Source organism: Mirounga leonina, unplaced genomic scaffold (genome assembly GCF_011800145.1).
Source record: "Mirounga leonina isolate KUSES-001 unplaced genomic scaffold, KU_Mleo_1.0 Mir_93, whole genome shotgun sequence".
In the NCBI taxonomy this organism is placed as follows: Eukaryota; Metazoa; Chordata; class Mammalia; order Carnivora; family Phocidae; genus Mirounga; species Mirounga leonina.
Window position 1 is genome coordinate 32,723,713 of NW_023270854.1, and position 18,735 is coordinate 32,742,447.

Consider the following 18,735-nt stretch of genomic DNA (forward strand, 5'->3'; position numbering starts at 1 on the left):
TTCTCTTTTATACCTTTTTAGCTTAAAATTTTTCTTTAGCAAGAATTTATTATTTTTCACCAATTTTATTTTAGATCTCTAAAATAGAGGGAAAATACTATCAAAGAAATGATAAAAGAGCAAATGCTCAAAAGGCCAGAACTGATCATTTCAATTTTTCCAAAATTTCAATTTTACCAAATTTACAGTTCTCACTTTACTTAAAAAAATGATTCACCCCTGAATAAGATAAGGAAATCTGGTTTGTTTTCAAATGATATGTAAGGTCCTGAGATTTTCATTGTTCTGAGCATGGAAAGAGCCCATATCCAGAGAAGAGTCCATAGGGAATACCTACATCTGGATGCAATGCCTTCTTAGGAGGCAGTAAGAACTCCAGCCATCATTAGCCTAAAGTAGAGAGGACTTGGAGATCTTAGCAGTTTTCACATATGTGATGGGCTGCCTCATGGGACAGGAATTAAGTGGATTTATTGGATAGGTATATCTAGAAGGCAAAACTAAGATCAATATTTTCTTCCTTATAATACAAGTATATTGATGGCCTACTATATGCCAAGCATTGAAGATAAGAGGAATAAAACAAATAAATGCTATAGAAGCAGATATACGCTCAATACTTTTTAAAAGGGACTTCATAACAATTTTTTTAATAGAACCGTTTGTTTTTAATGTAGTAAGTCTCCCACCCTTCAGATGTCCTGAGCAAGACTGTATGACCATCTCCGAAGGATGCAAGACCAGAAATTTCTGAGTCCAGGGAGCCTAGAGTCGTGTTTCACCAAGTTTAGTATCAAGCAAAATCACCCAGAAGTCTTGTGAAAACAGAGTCCTGGGAATACCCCCAGAGACTCTGATTTAGCATAAACTTTCTATTTCGAATAAGCCTCCAGGACACACTGATGCCATTGGTCCACAGACCACACTTGGAGAAGCAATGGCTGAGGTTAGGCTAGGACAGATTCTTCTTCTTCCAAGATTGGTAATTCTAAGACTACAGACAGAGAAAAATGTCTGCTTCCTCAAGTGTATTGACCACAGCGTGGTCCTGAAAAGGGAAAGATGGCTGAGGAAAGGAAAGAAACATGACCTGATCAAAAGCAGAAACTGCCCAAAGTGATGATAGACCTGTTTCTGGGCCAGTGAGATCTTTGGAAGACAAAGTTTCAAGCAAGCCTCCCCCGATGAGTCCTGTAAAATGGTTTCAAACATAAATTTTTTTTTCAAAGATCCCCAATTACACTCTACACAGCTCTTAGATTGCACTGACAAAGCTTTAAAAAATGATGCATTTACTCCATCCAGGCAGCAGTCTCTGGAGCTGAAGCCTCGGCTTTAGTGATGTGTCGCAGCTGGTTTCAGGGCTGCGTTGAAAGCTTCCAGCTTTGGCACGACCGAGCATTAACTCAGCATTAAGCAGAAGCTTTGACACTGGAGACTACAAACTTGGATGGATTAAATACACATTTTGAATATCTCACAAAATACTAGCAGGAAGGAGGATATAGAGATTTTCAAAAAGAAAGAGCGAGAGAGGAAATAAAAAGCGTGCAATGCAAATGAGAAGACACATTGGTCTGGCAAATCCTAGCTCTCCCACCTTCGCTCAGCTTCTTTCCCATTCCGACCATGCAGCATTTATATCCACCTTTTGAAGGGGAATGGGTCCTCGAGATTTTAGCTTCTGTGTGCACCACCGAAACACAACAAAAATTATTTGTCGTGTGGCAAACTCAAATCTAACATCTCTTATTGCTGAAGAAATTTAAGGAGACTCCTCCTGCAGGCCAGCTCCTGGCCTCCAAACAGCAAAAATGTCACCATACAGTAAGCATTCCTAGGTTCATATAGGCTACTAAAATATAGTACATAATAAATACCACCTTCTAGTTATATTGTACATATAATTTTTTCACTATAATCTCACAGGTTTCACGCATTTGATTCTTACCATAATCCATGTGTTAAGTTTAAGATTATTGCACCATTGCCTGGGGAAAAAAATGAGTATCTAAGTGATTTAGTTCCTTTCCTACATTTATATAGAAGATTAAAGGAAGTGTCAGCGTAAGATTCCAGTTTTACTAAAATCAAATTCTCAGACTTTTCTTCCACTACGCATAACCATAGGTTCCAATACCTAGTAGTGCCATTAAAAATAAATTATACAAATGTGTCAATTTTGCAATTCACATGCATAAGACCCTTATAGATATTCTAGAGAATCTCTTTCTGAAAATATTACACAATACTAGTAAGGAACAATACTATAAACATGTTTAACAATAATGTAAACATGCTAAAGTTTTAAAGGTAGGTATTTAAAAGATGTTCTTTAGAGCTGTCCAACCAGTTTGCCAGAATTCTACTGCAACTCCAGAGTAATTTATTGGTTAAATATAGTTGATTTCTCTCCCTCCCTCCCTCCCTTCCTATCTTCCCTCCTTCTCTCCCTTTTTCTTTTTGGAAGGTAGTGTTGGGGGCAGGGAGCTCTGAAAATGATCAAGAAACCCAAGTGAACTAACAAAACAGCAGGCCGTGTCAGCACATTATCAATGTAACCCTGTGTTAAGTAAACAGCCTCACCAGATAAAAGAACATTTTTGGATAGACATGCATATTTTGTCAACTTAGACCATAGTTACAATTCAACACAATTGTTTGAAGGTGTTCATTCACCCAGTCATCTGACCACATTTTGCTGCCCCAACACAACCATCAGCTTTGTTTTTATCACTAAATTGCTGCAGAAATTATCCAGATATTATGCTGGTACAGCCCAAGATCCATGTTCTTTTTCATAATTCTTCACCTTCCAACAATGACTTATTAAGCATCCACCTCTAAGTTCCTGGGTTAGAAAGATGAAAGATACGATCCTTGTTTTCAAGAAGTTTAGAGAGTGGGGAAAGGACACATATATTTTAACAAGTATGTGCAATCTATCATTACAGATATACTAATAAAGTGTATATGGGAACAGGCTCTGCCCAAAGAAGTGGTCAACTGTATGCTAAGAAAACTTGCCTAGTAGATGGAATATTTAAAAAAAAAAGGGGGGGGGGGTCCAATAGGACACAGCACACATTCATACAGTTTAAGTTGGTAGAAATCCAAGGGGTAAACACCAGTGTTTATCTATTGAATCTTAGCAGTGAAGACAATGCACTAGAATTTTGACACAAGCTGGATGGCCGATGTCCTAGTATGCTTCTTTCCATATGCATATTCTGATGAGCTTAGAGAGTTGCCAACTTCTCACCTACTCTTCATTTAGGGTTAGTGGACACATCTGATATCACCACAATAACAAAATATAATTAAAAAGGAAAGAAAGTTTACAGGCCCATTTTATGCAGGTGGGTTATTTCAGAATGAATTTATTCCACAATTTTGCCACTTTCCCCTGACTGCCTAGATAAAAAGTTATTTGTAGGTATATTAAAAAGTTCAGGGGCGCCTGGGTGGCTCAGATGGTTAAGCGTCTGCCTCCGGCTCAGGTCATGATCCCAGGGTCCTGAGATCGAGCCCCACATCGGGCTCCTGGCTCAGCGGGGAGTCTGCTTCTCCCTCTTCCTCTGCTTCTCCCACTGCTCATGCTCTCTCTCTATATATATCTCTGTGTCTCAAATGAATAAATAAAATCTTTAAAAAAAATAAAATAAAATAAAAAGTTCAGTCTGTGGCAAATCAAATGATTCCCACTAGACAAGCCAACTATGGTAAGTATCATCCTTAGGGAAAAGATTCATTGGTGCATCCTAGGAAGGGTTACAACCTAGTATCTGGAAAAGAAGGTGACAGGTATTAGAGGGACTAGAACAACCGGGCAGGGAAGTAAAGGGCTTCAGGGAGGACCGGTAATGAGTGGAGAGAGACACACAGACAAGAGGCACGCTGAAGACAGTGGGATGGAGTCCTTTTTTGGCCATTCTGTAGACCTCGGGAACACTGGTAGGAATAAGACCAGTTCCAGTCTCAGAAAATTGAAGAGGTATGGTGTGATCACCCAGTCAGGGACAGGGTCCCAGAAAGCTGAGAATTAATATGTGCTTGCTCTGTTCGTGTGGTACCTCATGCAGTCTGAGCAGTGACTGGGGAGGCAGAGAGGATGGCCCATTTTATAGATGAGGAAACGGAGTCTCAGGAAAGCTAGAGAGAGGGAGGGAGGGATAGAGGAAGAGAGAGAGAGAGAGATTGAAGTTATTGGAGCAGCAGCGAAGTTAACAATGCTGGGCCACTAAACTCCAGCCCGAAGCTTCCAAAATAACCGATGATAAGCTAATGGGTCTAAAGCCTGTGGGGCTGTGTCTCTGCTATGAGGATGTGTTTGTGTGCACAGCGTGTGTGTGTGTGTGTGTGTGTGTGTGTGGTGCCTCTTTCAGAGGGGAATAAAAAGTGGGAAAGGAGGATGAAGATGGTCAGGTTATTACATTACCCTTTTAAGATTTTAAAACATGGCATTTATGACAATCATATTGTGAACCATCTACTGAAACATAAAAACATGGAGGCCTAATCTCCCTAGGTTTAGGATGCAATTCTGTCTCTGGAATATCAAGTAACAGTATCGAATGCAAAGGCTGCCTTTGACTGAGGACACTCTGGGAAACAATTTTCCACTGCACGTTAGAGTATCTGCAATCAAAGTCTGTGTCTATCTGAGATTTTTTTTTTATCCTTTCACTGCTTTCTTCCTCTTTTTCTTCAACTGCGTCGCTACTTTCCCCGCCTCCCCACCATCCCCCAAAACACTTTTCTCTGGCCCACAGAGATGGGAACCAAAAGGAAATTGATGCAGTGGCGGGTTTAATATGACATTTGAAAAGTGACTTTTTGATTTTCAATTAACCTTACACAAAGAGGAAATATTGAAATTCGCCCCTTTGTTCTTGGCTGGATCTGCAGACAGGCTGGTTGGTACCAAGAGCTGAAAGGGCTTGGGGTGGGGCAGTGGGGAAGGAAGAGGCAGGAAAGAAAGAGCCTGGCACCTACCAAAGCACTCCGCTTCTGTTTGCACAAAATGAGACAAGACTAGCCTGTAGTAATTACTCTCCGAAGAGGGAAACAGGTAGGGGAGAAAATGCTCTTGTCATTTGTTTGACTTAATTGTATGCTTTTATGAGCCGTCTGGCTGGAAGGATTAAAGTTACTTTTAATAACACTTCCTTTCAGAAAGCATTTGATTTGAAGTTTCCCAGCAGGGCCTCCCAGTCAACAACAGGGCCACTTCCCCAATCCACGTCCCCCTCCTCCTTTCCCCTCTAGTCAACCGTCTCCCCTTGGCTCCTTTGAAAGCCCCATTGTTCTGTTTGTAGAAGAAAGCGATGCTTACACCACAGTAAGATCATAAAGTTAACTCCCTAAGTCTCCTTTTCCCGGATTTTCTATACAGTCTTTCCTAAAGGCGCCATCCGCACCCCCCCACCCCCCCCGCAAGAGGAAACCTTGAAAATTACATATGGAAAATAAAGTCGCTTGACGCTGTGGACCTTGCTAGGCTGCGCGTGGAGCCCCGCGTGCTGACAGTGGCCAGGCTCCGTAAACACACACACGGCTCGTTACGGTGGCACAGTCGGGCTTCCCCAGGGACCCTGTCACCGCGCTTCCTCCCCGCTCTCGCGCCTGTCGTTGCAGTGTGTGTTTGTGTGTGTGCGTGTGCGTGTGTGCGTGTGTGTGTGCGCGCGTGCGTGTGTGTGCGTGTGCGTGTGCGTGCGTGTGTGTGCGCGCGTGTGTGCGCATGTGTGTGTGCGTGTGTGTGCGTGCGCGTGTGTGTGTGCGTGTGTGTGCGCGTGTGTGTGCGTGCGTGTGTGTGTGTGTGCGTGTGTGTGCGCGCGCGCGCTCCCCTGGCTCCCTGGCTGCCTGCTCTTGCTCTCCTTCCTCCTCCGCACTGTTTGTGTTTCCACTTGCTGCCCGGCTTCCAGCTCGGGCCGGGGTCCCGGCGGTGGGGGCGCGGGGCGTGGCGGGGGGCGCGCTGGCGGGACTCCGGTTGCCCGCGGCTCAGCAATCCCCGCGGCGGGGGGCAGGGACCGCGGCGCCCCGCGCACGAGGCCCAGCGGCTGGCGCCGCGCCGCGCGCGGGAAGACGCTCCATCTCATCCCTAGATGGCAGCAGGATTCTGAAGCTGGCGCAGCCCTCGGCAGCCCTTCCGGTCTGTTTTCGCGAACAGATTGCCAGGGGATAGGGCGGCTCCACAGCCCGGCGCCTCCCCCGAGTGCGGGTCAAGCAGAAGAGCAAGCCGGACAGACGCAGCCGGCCCAGCCTCGGGGGTCAGATGCTGCAGCCCCGGACTCCGCATCGCACACAGATGTGCCAGGGTGTTTAAAAAAAATCTAGGGGAGTTTCGCCTCTTGGAGACTGTGTCTTGCTCAGAGACCAGTGCTTCTGGATGGTGACAAAAGTCCTCGAGGCCTGGCTTGTACACAGGACCCACACACTTCGCCACGCACGCCTAAACTCTCGGGGGGAAACGCTTCTTCCTTCCCAGGCTCTGCAGGCAGGCGGCAGGACCTGAGGACTGAGACCTCAGGCCCCGCATCCTGCAGTCCTGTATGCTTTGGGGGAAGCTTCTTTCTGTCCCTGAGCTTCAGTTACCTCATCTCTAAAATTGGGGTTATTATAGCTTTCAGCTCTGTGTACATACAAAAGATTGTCAGGATTATCAAGAGGAACAAAGAAGGGAAAAATTCACTTTGGCAGGAGCAGTCTCACTGCTGCAGCATTTGGCCCAGAACAGGAATTTTCCTTCAGAGGATACATCCAAATGGTGCTACAGTGTTTACTGTGATCAGCCAGAAATTACTCATTTGAAAACAAAGGGCAGAGGTTGTTTCACAACTTAAAAGCCACAGACCTTTATCTCTAAACCACTTTGATTATCTACATCCAGGTCCCATCTATGACCTTGTCATCACCTGGAAATCTTGTATGTCAGAAATCTTTATCACCAGAAAACAGCACTCAGCAGCCCAATAGCTTTGTCCCTGAAGCAACCCAGGATTAAACAGAAAAGGCAGAGGCTACTCTGGTGTATGGTATTTTGGAAAACGTTACTGTTAACACGGCATACAGCATACTGTGTGAGTCAGGAAATTTTCTCACCAAGCCTGACTCAGAGAGAAAAAAAAAATTCAAAAAAACCCCAAAACAAAACAAAACAAAAAACAACAAAAAGAACCTTAATTCCTGATAAACAGTACATTCTCTTGTTTGCCTTGAGTTCTGTCCCTTTCTAGCACCATGGCAAACTTTGTAACAAAAGGGGCCCGAGGATGGAGGTTTCTGATACTTATCTCTTTATCTTGTGGTTCTTGTTGTTTTATTCTCTCCTGATCCACAATTTCAGCAAATGTACCAAGGCAAGAAACATCCTGTCCTGCCTCTGACCCCAGGTACTATGTAAAAAGTGTAAAATATTAACTAACCATTGACAGTTATCCTTCCTTAAGAAGATCATGCCAGATCACAGAGAAGAAGGCAGAGTCGAAATGTTTTTGTCATTTGCGTTCTCTCCTGTTCTGTCTGAATATTAGACCTGATTAGTGTTATTATTAAACCCCCGTAGCATCAGTCACAGCAATATTATCATATCAGTAATTCCCAGCAATCTCATACTACAACATTGACTGATCACATAATCTCAGTCTTACAGCTCTGTAGTAGTCCTTCTCGTTGGGCAAGTTCTCCAATCTCATCAGTCCTCCACTTCAAAGAGCCCCTACATTGTCCTGGAAATTCGCTTCCCACTGCCCCCCACTTGGCTTTCCCCATAAACTTTGGCAGCCTGAACCCCAAGGTTGATCTCTGAATCTTTCATGTGAAGACCCTCCATCTTCTCTTCTAAAAAGAGCATGACATGGGGCGCCTGGGTGGCTCAGTTGGTTAAGCGACTGCTTTCGGCTCAGGTCATGATCCTGGAGTCCCTGGATTGAGTCCCGCATCGGGCTCCCTGCTCAGCAGGGAGCCTGCTTCTCCCTCTGACCCTCCCCCCTCTCATGTGCTCTCTCTCTCTCATTCTCTCTGTCTCAAATAAATAAATAAATAAAATCTTTAAAAAATAAATAAATAAATAAATAAAAAAAATAAAAAGAGCATGACAATAACCAAGAACCTCTGAAGAGATGGGAACAGATCAATACTGCATGCAGTCTGCATTCTCTCCTCCTAGAGCCAGAGAACACGATATTGTTGATGACCATCACCCAGTTTTTCTTATCATCGTCATTAAAATAATAGCATACAATCTTAGACGGACCTTTACGTTGCCTGATACTTTATTTACATCTGATTATTTATTAATCACTGGTGGTTTTGTTTCTTTGCTCTTAATTATTGCTTGCTTTCGCAGGAGCTTTAGTCCGGATGGCACAACTTTGCCCTTTCCATGGTTCTCACCCCCCAAAACCCTCCCTTACAGCAGATGAACCCCTCAACTGCTTCACACAAGAATCAAAGCTGTTAGGCAGAATGGACCCATATCCCTGCTCCCCATCTAAATGTTTATCTACCTGTGAGCTTCTCTTAACCTCTGCTCTCAAGGGAGAGAGGCCCTTTGTCCGCTGTAAGGCGCCCCACCTAAAAATTCTCTTACTTGCACATTTGCTCATTTCCCAAGAACCTACATCTGTCAGTTACTTTTTCTTTCTTGTCTTTAACCGCCCTCCTAACTCCCACACTTTCCTTTATTTTCTCTTCACACTCCCTTTTCATACATGCGTCATCACCTGCCCTGCCCTCCAGACACTGCCGCACGGCCTTGCTTTTGTTTAGACATGTCTCTGTGCTCCAGGATGGCTTACCTACGCTTCTTTTTTTTTTTCCTTTCTGATTCTTGCTCATCCTTTAAGGTTCAGCCTCGGAGACTATATCCTATGAGGTAAATTTTCCTTAACATCCAAAACAAGCAAAGTCCTCTTCCTTCATTCTGCCCTAGCAGAGAGCACATACCTTTATCATAGCAGTTACACATTTTTTCCCCCATTGTGTGTGAAATTTCTGTTTAACACACTAGAACATGAGTTCCTCAAGGGGGAGAAAAGTGTCTTATTCATCTTTTTTTTTTTTTTTTTTTTTTGGTGCCAAATGCTGGTCCAGGCACATAGCATTAAACTGTTTTAAATGTATCAGTCATGTTCCCTCCTATACTTGTTGCCTTCTAAGGAAAATGTTTGCTCACATCACCCCTGCAGAACAGAGAAGGCTCTAAATTTTATTCTGTATTATCTGGTCCCTCTACTTATTTCAGCTCTTTGGACCGTGCTGAGTGCTAGTCCAAAGGCTGACGAATCTAACTGGTCAGTGGCCTATGAGACGGCGTGGTGGAGAAAGTTCTTCCAAAACAATCATGATGTGGTCAGCGAGTCATGTCAAATTTGAAATGGATGCTATAGAGAGAAGGAACAAGTGTTGGCAGCAGAAATAGAAGCTTTAAGGTCATGAGATAGTTAGAGGGTAAGAGACAAGAAGTACTGTAATAGTCCCTCAATGAGCTGAGTTTTGAAAGCAGAAGTAATGAACTTGATCAAATTTAAGGTAATAATCCATCCTAAGTTCTCATAGAAATTGTCAGAGGGTGGACTAGAACTAAGTCTCTTTATATTAAGCCTGATGGTCCTTCTAGTCCAGTGTATGTGCTTTGCTTCTCCTTGTACATAATCTAATGGTATTGCAAAGATAGGTGTCAAATGAGTTATTAGTCAATGAACAACAAATGCCCAAAGGTGGGTTTTTAAGTTAAAGTGTCACTCATTGAGATTGTAAACTAATGATCACAATTGGTTGATGTGTGTCCTAAGCAAAGTAGTCACTCTGTCTTCACCACCACCACCACCACCACCACCATCATCATTACCAACATTTAGTATCATCATGTAAACTCACCAGGCATTCCTCAAAGAACTTTACAGGTATAAGTATTTAACTTTCCTAATAATCCCTGAGGTGGCTTAGGCAGAGAGGTTAAGTAAATCAATTAAATCACAGAGCCACGAAGCAGAAGCACGCTGTATGTGCATACTGTCATGCATTATCTTATCTCATTCTCACAGCAATTTTAAAATGTAGTTAGTGGACACTTAGGTGACTAAGATAGTCAATCTTGTCTATTGTAAATCGTGCTGCAATACACATTAGGACTATTACTCAGCCATAAGAGATCTTGCCATTTGTGAAGACATGGATGGACCTAGAGGGTATTATGCTAAGTGGAGTAAGTCAGACAGAGAAAGACAATTACCTTATGATTTTACTTATATGTGGAATCTAAAAAGCATAAGAAACAAACAAACAAACAAACAGAAACAGAAACAGACTCATAAAGATAGAGAACAAAGTGGTGGTTGCCAGAGAAGAAGAGTTGGGGGGGGTGGGTGAAATAGGTAAAGGAGATTAAGAGGCCCAAACTCCCAGTTATAAAATAAATAAGTCAAGGAGATGAAAAGTACAGCATAGGAAATATAGTCAGTAATATTGTAATAACATTGTATAGTGACAGTGGCTACATTTATTGTGGTGAGCATTGAGTTGTTGAATCACTATGTGGTACACCTGAAACTAATGTAACATTGTATGTCAACTAGACTTCAATTTTTTTTTTTAAAGTAGTCAGTAATTTCCCATTTTATAGATGAGGAATCTGAGGGATCAGTTGAGTAATGTTTTGTGCTAGTAGCTAGTAAGACGCCGTTCTGTCTGTTATCAAAATCCACGTTTGCTCTTATCCCCTAAACTTCTTATGCTTCTGTGTTTCAAAACCAATAATGAGGAATAAGGAAGATGTTACTGAGTCTAAGTCAGTAAGTTATTTTCATATAGGATTATTTTGCTCCCATGTAAATAATGTTTTAATCTTCCTTATGGTAATAATAATAATAATAAATACACTAGAGAATAAGCCTTTATCTCCCAGTCTGGAGTGGGTCTTCAGCATCATTTCAAAGAGGGAAATTTTCCTTCAGAATTCTCCTGTGACTCTTTCAGTTGTTAGCTTCTCATCCCTTCTTTTAAACTTCCCAAAGTTGTTTGTCCAATTTTTTTCTCAGACAATAAAGCTATTATTCCTTTAGTAATATTTTTGCACCAGTTATCTCTTAAAGCTAAAATTAAAAGAGGGCTCTTTGAGAGGAGAGTAAAATCATGTTACTCCTTCCTATAAGTAGGAGTAAGGATTACAGGGAACCCCAAAGCAGATCTACTGATCAGAGAAGAATCCCTGGAATGTCCCTTCTCACTGTCCTAATTGTAAGGCATGAGTCACTAATTGGTCTAAGAGAATGTAAGTGAGTGACAACTTCTGTTTTTGTTTTTGTTTTTTAAGATTTATTTATTTATTTATTTGACAGAGAGAGACAGTGAGAGAGGGAACACAAGCAGGCGGAGTGGGAGAGGGAGAAGCAGGCTTCCCACCAAGCAGGGAGCCCGATGCGGGGCTCGATCCCAGGACCCTGGGCTCATGATCTGAGCCGAAGGCAGACGCTTAACGACTGAGCCACCCAGGCGCCCCTACAATATAACTGTCTTAAAACAGTCTTCTTCCATGAAACACATCCCAGATTTAATGTTTCACCATTCCTAAGCATTTTCCTTCCCTGACTCCTTTAACACTAGTTGTCAGCAATATTCATCTTACTACTTTTTTAAATACCACTTTACCTTATTGTTTGATAGCGTGCATAGGGAATCTTACATTCTCAATAATATGAGTTCTTTGAGAAGCTCAGCTAGTGCAATGTTTGTCAGATTTTGTTCAATGTTTGTCTGTAGGGGTGTTCTATGGGGAAAAGATAAGGAGGTGTGTCCTTCTAAAGATTTTGATAAGTTATATATTAGAAAATTAGTTATTAACTCCATTCAACTTATACATTCAATATTTTAGCCTTTTTTCATAGATATAAAATTTGTAATAACTACTGACCAAAAAAATTTTCTTTTAGCACCAAATAATATTCCATTGTCTCGATGTACCACAGTTTATGAAGGACTGCTTTTTTTTTTTTAAAGATTTTATTTATTTATTTGACAGAGAGAGAGATAGCGAGAGCGGGAACACAAGCAGGGGGAGTGGGAGAGGGAGAAGCAGGCTTCCCGCAGAGCAGGGAGCCCAGTGCGGGGCTCGATCCCAGGACCCTGGGATCATGACCCGAGCTGAAGGCAGACGCTTAACGACTGAGCCACCCAGACACCCCTATGAAGGACTTCGTGGTGTCTACCAAGTTTTGGCAATTATGAATAAAGCTTCTATAACCATCCCTGTGCAGACTTCTGTGTGGACATAGGTTTTCAGCTCCTTTCAATAAATACCAAAGAGTGAGATTGCTGGATTATGTGGTAAGAGTATGTTTAGTTTTGTAAGAAACTGCCAACTGTCTTCAAAAGTGACTGTACCATTTTGCATTCCCACCAGCAATGAATGAGAGTTCCCATTGGTCCACGTTCTCACCAGTGTTTGGTGGTGTCGGTGTTCCTGATTGTGGCCATTCTAATAAGTACGTAGTGCTACCTCCTTGTTGTTTTAATATGCATTTCCCTGATGGTATATAATGTGGAGCATCTTTTTATATATCTATTTTCCATCTGAATATATTCTTTGGTGAAATGTCTCTTAAGGTCTTTGGTCCGTTGTTTAAAATCAGGTTGTTTTCTTATTGTTGAGTTTTGAGAGTTCTCAGTATATTTTGGATAATAGTCTTTTATCATATATGTCTTTTGCAAATATTTTCTCCCAGTCTGTGACTTGTCTTCTTATTCTCTGGACATTTATTTTTGCAGAGCAGAAATTTTTAATTTTAATGAAGTCCAGTTTATCCATTATGTCTTTCATGGATTATATCTTTGGTATTGTATTTAAAAAGGCATTGCTATACCCAAGTTCATCTATGTTTTCTCCTCTGTTATCTTCTAGTAGTTGTATAGATTATTGCATTTAGGTCTGTGATCCATTTTGAGTTAATTTTTGTGAAGAGTGTAAGGTCTGTGTTTTTATATTCTCTCTCTCTCTTTTTTTGAATATGGATGTCCAGTTGCTCCAGCACCATTTATTGAAAAGATTATCATTGCTCCATTGTTTTGGCTTTGCTCCTTTTTTGAAAATCAGTTGGCTATATTTTTGTGGGCTTATTTCTGGGCTCCCAATTCTGTGCCATTGATCTATTTGTCTATTGTTTCACCAATAACACACTGCCTTGAATTACTATAGCTTTACAGTAAGTCTTAAAGTTGGGTAGTGTTAGTCCTCAAACATTATTCTTCTCCTTCAATATTGTGTTGGCTTTTCTGGGTTGGCTTTTTAGAATTGGTTTGTCTAAATATCCACAGGATAACTTGCTATAATTTTGATTGGAATTTCATTGAATCCATAAATCAAGTTGGGAAGAACTGACATCTTGACAATATGAAGTCTTCCTATCCACAAACATGGAATATTTCTCCATTTATGTAGTTCTTTGATTTTGCTCATTAGGTGTTTTGTGGTTTCCCTCATAAAGATTTTGAACATATTTTGTTAGATTTATCCCTAAGTATTTCTTCTTTGGGGTGCTAATATAAATGGTATTGTATTTTTAACTTCACATTCCACTTATTCATTCCTAGCATATAGGAAAGTGATTGACTTTTGTATATTAACCTTGTATTCTGCAACCTTGCTATACTTGATTATTAGTTCCAGGAGATTTTTTTTGTTAGTTCTTTCAGATTTTTATATAGATGATCATGTCATCTGTGAACAGGGAAAATTTTACTTTTTTCTTTTCCAATTTGTATGCCTTTTATTTTATCTCTTGTCCTAGTTCGTTAGCTATAACTTCTAGTACAGTGTTGAGAAGGAGTGGTAAGAGGGGACCATCCTTACCTTGTAGTGATCTTAGTAGGAAAGCTTTGAGTCTTAAATATGACGTTAGCTGTAGATTTTTAAAAGGTATTCTTTATCAAGTTGAGGAAGTCCTTAATGGCTTTTTCAGCAATACAAATGAAAATTTGGGGGGGTTTCTTTAATATGTAACCTGGAGAAATTGGGGCTTGAGTGAAGATGGTCAAACAACCATATCCAAAAAGTATTCATAAATAAATCACTGTCGATCTGAAGACATGTCATTTTGTGGGGATATGGAGCTTTATACTTGGTCACTTCTGTTCAATAGTCTTATCAGTATGTTAACTAACCAAGGACTACTTACCAAAACTGTAAGTAGCACATATCTATGACAGATAGTAAGAAGTATCTATTCATTTTAAGTCAACACATCTGCATTGGCCCCCAGGTATATGAGGCACTTTGTCAGATATTGTGAGGGCTCCAAAGATGAAGTATGTTCACTAACTCCAAAGAGAGTACATTTCTATAGGAGATATGAGATATGTATGCAAGGCAAAATGTGTCATGTCATGAGGTGTCCTTTCTCTTGCTTTCTCACATGTCATTCTCCCTCTTCTTCAAGACACCAAGGATGCTGGATTCCACTTCTTTCTTCAAAACTTCTGAGCACTCACAAGGATTTTGAAACTGCTGTTTCCTTTCTCCAAAATACTCATTTTACCTATCTAGCCCCTCCACTGCCTGCCGCATACCTCAGCCCCACCAAAACACACACACAAATACTTTTATATGTGTCTTAGATATACTCTAGATTTTCCAGAGCTTACATAAAATACCACTACCCAAGTACTATTTATTATCCTAATACCCTGCTCTTCACCTCCATGAAATTTGTAATTATGCATGAATTTGTATATACTTGGTTAATATCTGGCTTCTGTATGATCAAGGAAGGGAGAAAATAAATTTGTTTTGTTTTTCACACTGTGTCTAATAACTGGACCAGATCTCTATATGGTAGATAACAAATTTGTTATATGAATGAATATAAAAATGATGATGTTTACTCCTCAACTGAGTGAAGATGTTTGTATCAAAGTGGTAATGTTTGGGCTGAAACTTGAAAGTCACATGGGAATTTTTTTAGGGTGAAGATCAAGGGAATTAATAGTCCTACTATGTTCTGCACCATCTAGCCAATGACTCAAGTATTTTATGATATTCTGACTGCCACTTTCAAAAACAGGCATTGATAAATGGGAGTGCAACAGAGAGAAAAGCAACCCAGATAGTAAAGTGCAAGATGTATTGGACGTGACATTGTTGAAGTAATTAGATGCTTAACGTGCAGAAGAGGAGAAGACATGTGATGGCAGTTTTCCATCATCTTACCAATATAAGAGAGAGATTAAAATTATTTTCTGAAGCTCATAGAGAGTTTAAGACAAAACCATTGGGTAGAAATTATTGGGAGATAGTAGGAAGGGAAAAATGAAAGGGGGGAAATCAGAGGGGGAGACAAACCATGAGAGACTATGGACTCTGAGAAACAAACTGAGGGTTCCAGAGGGGAGTGACATGGGGGGATGGGTTAGCCTTGTGATGGGTATTAAAGAGGGCACGTATTGAATGGAGCACTGGGTGTTATATGCAAACAATCATGGAACACTACATTAAAAACTGATGATGTATGGTGATTAACATAACATAATAAAATAAAATTAAAATTAAAAAAATTATTGGGAGACAAATTTGGGCTCAGTATGTTAAGACTCCTCTGTAGATTATAGTGAGTAAAACAAAAAACAGGTTGTTCTGTTACATATTGGGATCTCTGAGCCTGAGGATTCATGTGGGGATGGTGTGACCTCTGCTAAAAGTTACAGAGGGGAACATTGAAGCGAGTGCATGATGCAAATAGGTGATCTGCTCACCAAACTCTTTTTTTTTTTTTAAGATTTTATTTATTTATTTGAGAGAGAGAATGAGAGAGAGAGAGCACATGAGGGGGGGAGGGTCAGAGGGGGAAGCAGACTCCCTGCCGAGCAGGGAGCCCGATGTGGGACTCGATCCAGGGACTCCAAGATCATGACCTGAGCCGAAGGCAGTTGCTTAACCAACTGAGCCACCCAGGCGCCCCTGCTCACCAAACTCTTATTGGTTCAGAGAGGCAGAGATGATATTAATGGATTGCTCTATTTTCTCACTTGTAAATTAGAAATGTAATAATAACAACAGTACTACTACTATTACTACTATTACTACCAGTCCTATGAATTGTCGAGAAGACTGAATGAGGCAAAATGTCATAAAAAATGATTATACCTTATATGGGATACAGAGAAATAACAACAACAACAACAACAACTAACATTTACTAAGCACTTATTAGGACTAGGCACTGTGCTACTCATATTTTGCTCCATAAATAGTTATCTGTTGAAGTGAATGCATTAAATATTGTTGTTCTTAATATTTCCTAATAACATAAGTGGTGTTCTTAATTGAATGACAATTATATCCTTTAAATCATGATAGATTTATTCTGATTTTCTCTTTTTCCAGTTGCTGTGCTCACTCAGCAGAGGCACCATCAGCTGCAGTCCTCCATCACCAGCAGCAGCATGCTTGAGTCTGAGATAACATTGAGAATGGACTATAAACACACCAGGGTTACACTTTTTGCACACACAAGAATTGTCTGTTGTCCTTCACAAATAAAAGTCGGCCCATGGCATAGTGAATAAAAACATTAAGTAGGAATTGGTGGAACTTAATTCAAGTCACCAGTTTGTCATTAAGAAGTTCCGCCACCTAACCTCACAAGTTGTTGGTATATATGGAAATGAGAGTTATTTATTTTTGTCCATTTTATTTCTATTATTTATTTTAGGTTTGATATTCTGTTTTCTTCTTAAAAGATGATTGTCTGATAGAACTGAAAAAGTTTTAAACTTTAAAGTCATTTTAAATGGCAATCTAAAGAGCCAGCAAATGAATTCTAGGACTGGGGGATTGGCAGGGGAACAAATTTATGCAAACGCAATACATAGATTAGATTGAAGAGAGTCGAGTGCCTTAAGAGCAGAAATTATAAGACAAGGGAAGCAATCAATCTTGAGAAAATTCTCCTCCTTATTGGGCAAAAGACAATAAGGTTTCTTACAGATAAGGAGTTCTGTGGTTATGTGTAATTTTTATCTATTCTCTTGTCCTGGTAGAAACTAAATATAAGCATAGAAGTCCTTCCCTCCCTTAGCTTTTAAGCTAGTTTCAAATTGTCTTGCTAGGACATATGTTGTGGTAGTGCAGGGACATGAAGGGGAGGCTCTGGTACCAGAAAATTCCTGGGAAGTTTTAGCAAAGAGCCAAAAAGGTTTAATCCACAACTCGTCTCATTGTGATAGTTCTCTTCCAGCCTGGTTACAGAAGCGCCATTAGAATAAGAGGTCACTGATGTCAGGAAAAAATAAAATGCTTTGATACTTGAATAGAGGTGTATGCAATGAACAAGAAGAAAAAAAGAGGAAAGAGAATTGAATGTAACTGAGTTTCTATTTTGTGTGAGGAACTTCCTAGGAACTTTTCATAATAATCCTGTGACTTGAGTATTACCCTATCATTTATAGTAACGGGAAACTCCACTTCAGAGAGGTTAAAATTTTCCCCCAAGTCATGCCACTACTGAGGAGCAGAGGGAGAATTTGAGCAGAGACCTGCCCCTGCCTACTCGTCCCACATATTATCAGATCTAATAATATTATTTAAATACTTTTAAATAGCTATACATAGTTATTTTAATATAAAGTTCAAGCACAAAAAAGTCAACTGATCTTTATTTCTTAATTAAACATAAACTTTTAAAAAATTAGGGGTTTGGACTATAAAACCACTACCAATGCATTACCAATAGCCTACTGGCAGAGTTATCTACTTGTCAATTAAATCACAAGATAGGAAAAGATGTTGGCAAATTTATGTCTTTGGTTTATTATCACTCCCCTCTCTCCCAATCTGGTTATTTTTATTAGAGGCAGGTTATGGAATTACTACAGCCTCCAAATTCTTATAGCATTAAACCTAAATGACCAGGTTGTAGGACCAATCTATCAATTTACAAATTAGGAGGGTGACTCTCAAAGAAGCTAAATGCCTCAAACAAAGTAACACCTGTAGTTATAGAATCAGCATAAGAACTCTGAAGGGCATTTATTTGCCAAATATTTACTGAGAACCAACCATGTGACAGATTTTTTCTATGTACTGGGCATACAATAGTGAACAATAAAGGTGAATACCCTGTTCAACTAGAAATTATGATTTACCGATAAATGCAAAGAATTAAAATGAAGAAGTCCTGAATTTTAAGAAGGAACCAACCACATAAAAATTAGAGGATAAAGCATTCCCAGCAGATAAAACCTCAAGCACAATAAGCCTTAAGGTGGGAACAATATTGGCCTATCCCAGGAGCAGAAAGAATGTGCTATAGCTTGAGTGTATTGACCTAGGGGAGAAGGGCAATTAAATCGGATCCAAGGTAGACTACAGCCAGATTATGTGGGTCTTCATAGGCAGGAGTCAGAAATGTACATTTTATTCTAAATGCATCGAGAAATTGTTAAGGTCTTAAGCAGGGAGGGCATGATCTTATTTACAGTATTTACCGACTGCTTGGGCTACCGTGGGAGAGAATGGACCAAGAGGGAGCAGGACTACAAATAGGGAGGTTCTGAAATACCCAGCAGACAGATGACAGTGATTCAGTAAATGACGTTGGCAGAAAAGGTGATAAAGAGAAGGGGACAGATCTCATTGGTGAGCTGATGGCAGACTCAGCAGTTTCTGCTTGTGAATTTTAGGTCGAAAGAGAAGGAAAGAGAAGAATCAAGGATGTCTTTCATTTGTTTTGTTTTGTTTTTGTT